The following is a 3,219-nucleotide window of genomic DNA, read 5'->3' on the forward strand; positions in this document are numbered from 1 at the left end:
GGGGAAGGGAGGGAAGGTTCTCGATAGGTAACATTCATCCAGGGCCTCTATGTACGGGTAGCAGTTCACCGTGTGCGTATGAGAGGAGAGATTTCCACACAGAGGCTTTCTTGGCTCGGTTACAAGGTTGAATGTGAATTCCTGTTTTCTCCAGTTCCCCATAAGCCCCGCCGCTCCTGGGGCCTTACACCTGGCGCGGTTTCTATCTTCCTGTTACCTGTCCAGTGACGGAGGCTTTTGCGTTTGGAACCCCTAAGAACATAGAGGGCAAGGGCGTGGACTTAGGTACGAAGGCGCTGAAGCCGGAGGCTGTCGACCAGCCCTGCTCCCCGCAGCAAGTTCTTCTGGGGGCAGATCTGGCCAGGCAGCATGGTAGTTGCTACCGGAAGCCTCAGCGAATCCCTGTTCGGCATAGGTGAGTCGTCTTTGCAGGCTGAAGACTTAATGTTGCTGATGCTTCAGGACAGTAAGCATTTATCAACAGTATGATGGGCTGAGTTGTTCTCTCCAAAATTCATAAGTGGAAGCCTTAGCCCCTGGTACTTCAGAGGAGGTCTACATTTAGAGGTAGGGTCTTAAATAAATTAAAACGAGGCCCAGGGGGCGGGCCCTACTCTAACGTGACGGGTGTCTTTATCCGAAGAGGAAATTTGAGCACAGACATATAGGGGAAGAAAAATCGTGTGAGGATTCAGGAAGAAGGCAGCCATCCACAGGCCAAGGAAAGAGGCCCCAGAAGAAACCAACGCTGCCGATACCTCGATCTTGAACTTCAAACCTCTAAAATTGTGACAAAGTAAATTTCTATTGCTTAAGCTGCTCAGCCTGTGGTACTTTGTTACAGAAGCCCCAGGAAAGTCATGCAGACATGTAGCTAGGCATCTGGGGCAGAAAGAACGATTTACTAATTTAAGAAATCCGCTTACTGAGCGTGGACTTTTACCATATGTATTTGTTTCCTAGAGCTCCCAGAACAAATCACCCCAAATTGGGCAGCTTACAGAAACAGAAATGTACCCTGTCACCGTTAGGAAGCCTCAAAAGTCTGAACTCGAGGTCTTGGTGAGGTTCGTTCCTTCTGGAGGCTCCGACATCCGGCTCATGCTGGTGGCCGGCCATCCATGATGTTCTTTGGCTACGAGACACATCGCTCCAATATCCACCTTCATGGTTACATCACTTCTTCTCTGCGTCCTTTTCTGTCTCTTACAGGAACATTCTCATTATAGGGACCTGAGGACCCACCCTAAGCCAATATGCTCTCACCTTGATCCTTGCCTTAATTATGCCTGCAAAGACCTTACTTGCAAATAAGGTCACATTCCAAGATTTGGGGTCGTCGTTAACTTTAGGGGGAAACACTGTTCCACTTACTACAGCAGGTCTTATTTAAGTCTCTGACAACCCTATACAGGAAGTAGAATTAATGCAGGTGAAGAAATGGGAGTTGAGAGAGGGTAAGTCACCCGCCCAAGGTCACACAGCTGGTACGTCATCGAGCCAGCATTTGAGTCGGCCATTCTGGTTCCAATGTCCTTTTCCTTAGGCTTCCTCTATCTGTTATCTTGCTCTGCAAAGAAAGGAGTCCTAAGAGGGTCCCCCTCCACCCCCACCCAAGCGACAGCCGCCGATCTGATTTCTACCACCACAGCCTAGTTTGGCCTGTACTTAATAAGCTCCATGTAAATGGGATCAGACCGTGTGGCGTCTCTTGTATCTGAGCTTCTTACACCAAACCTAATGTTTGTGAGATTCATCTGAGTCATCGTATGTGTTCGTTGTTCGTTTGTTCCTTTTCATTAGCGAATACTATTTCGTTGTGTGCATATGATTTGTTTTTGATGAACATGTGGATCTTTCCAGGTTTTCGTTATTATTAACAGAGCTGCTTTTACAGTCAGGACATGGGCGCGTGTTTTTATTTCTCTTGGATACCTAGAAGTGAAATAGTCGGATTGTCCCAAGTATCCATTCACCTAAGCGCCAAAGCGCTTCCCAGCGTGGTCGTTAGCATGTTCCACGTCTGCTGGTAACGTGTGAGCGTTCCAGTTGCTCCGTGTTCCCGCCAGTATTTGGGGTTATCAGTCTTCCATTTTAGCCTCTCTCGTGGGTACAAGGTGGTATCTCATTGTGGGTTTCATCTGCATTGCCCAGGAGATCAATGATATAGATAGAGCATCTTTTCATAGGCTTGTTGGCCATTTGAGTATCTTCTTTGTGAAATATCTGTTAAGTCTTTTGCCCATTACCTTTCTTTATTATGGGTTATATGACTTGTTTTTATATTCTGGATACAAGTTCTTTATCAGATATATGTATGGCGAATATGATCTCCTTGTCTGACTTGCCTTTTCATTTTATTAATGTCTTTTTGAAGAATAGAAGTTTTCAGTTTCGATAAAGTTTAACTTATCATTTAAAAATGTTTATGGTTAATGCTTTTTCTGTCCTGCCTGAGAAATCTTTATCTCAACCAAGGTTTCAAATATGTTGTCTTATGTTTCATTTTAGAAGTTTTTGTATTTTTAGCTTTTAGGTTTAGCTCTGTGGTCTCTCTGTAATTAATTTTTGTGCTTGGTGTAAGGTAAAGTTTGAGTGACCTCTAAATCCGCAGTTATAAATATTAATATTACTGATAAAGAAAAAACAACAAAAAGTATAAAACTACTGAATACTCAGGATTCTTGTAGGTACAATGACAGAAACTCCAACTCATAATTTAATAAGGAAAGGAAGATATATTGACTCATGTAATTGAAAAAGTTCAGAAGATTTAACAGCTCATAATTGATTTTTAATTCTAAGAACTAGGACAAGGAGGATTTGGAGAGCAATGTATTCAAGTAATTTTAGAAAAGTGGTAAGCATGCAGGCATGGCTGGATCCAGGGGCTCAAATGATGAGATCCGCAAGCATTTGGTTTCTCTCGCTCCGCATCTCAGATTGTCTCTCCTCAGTGTGGTCTCAGTTTTTAGACAAGCTTTCCCCTCATGGCAGTAATTCTAGTCTTACATCTCACTCCAACTCTTCAATTGTTTGATGGGTTACAATTTACTGATTTTTAAAACCGAGCATCTAAAATGCCTGCCTGGTAGGGGGTGATGCCATCGTTCAGCTTGCAGCTGATGTCCCAGAAGTCATGGAGGAACCTTTGCTGTTGGGTTATCTGCTTGCAAGTCTGGATTTTCGCCATGTTTCGGCAGCGTCCTCTTCAACACT

General features: G+C 44.0%; 1 long non-coding RNA gene across 2 annotated transcripts in view; it reads left to right on the forward strand.

Moving 5' to 3' along the window:
* The window catches only part of LOC111730445, a 260,033-nt gene that overhangs the window by 197,571 nt on the left and 59,243 nt on the right, over positions 1–3,219 (forward strand). The window lies entirely within an intron of this gene.

This window comes from Pteropus vampyrus, unplaced genomic scaffold (genome assembly GCF_000151845.1).
Source record: "Pteropus vampyrus isolate Shadow unplaced genomic scaffold, Pvam_2.0 Scaffold314, whole genome shotgun sequence".
NCBI lineage: Eukaryota > Metazoa > Chordata > Mammalia > Chiroptera > Pteropodidae > Pteropus > Pteropus vampyrus.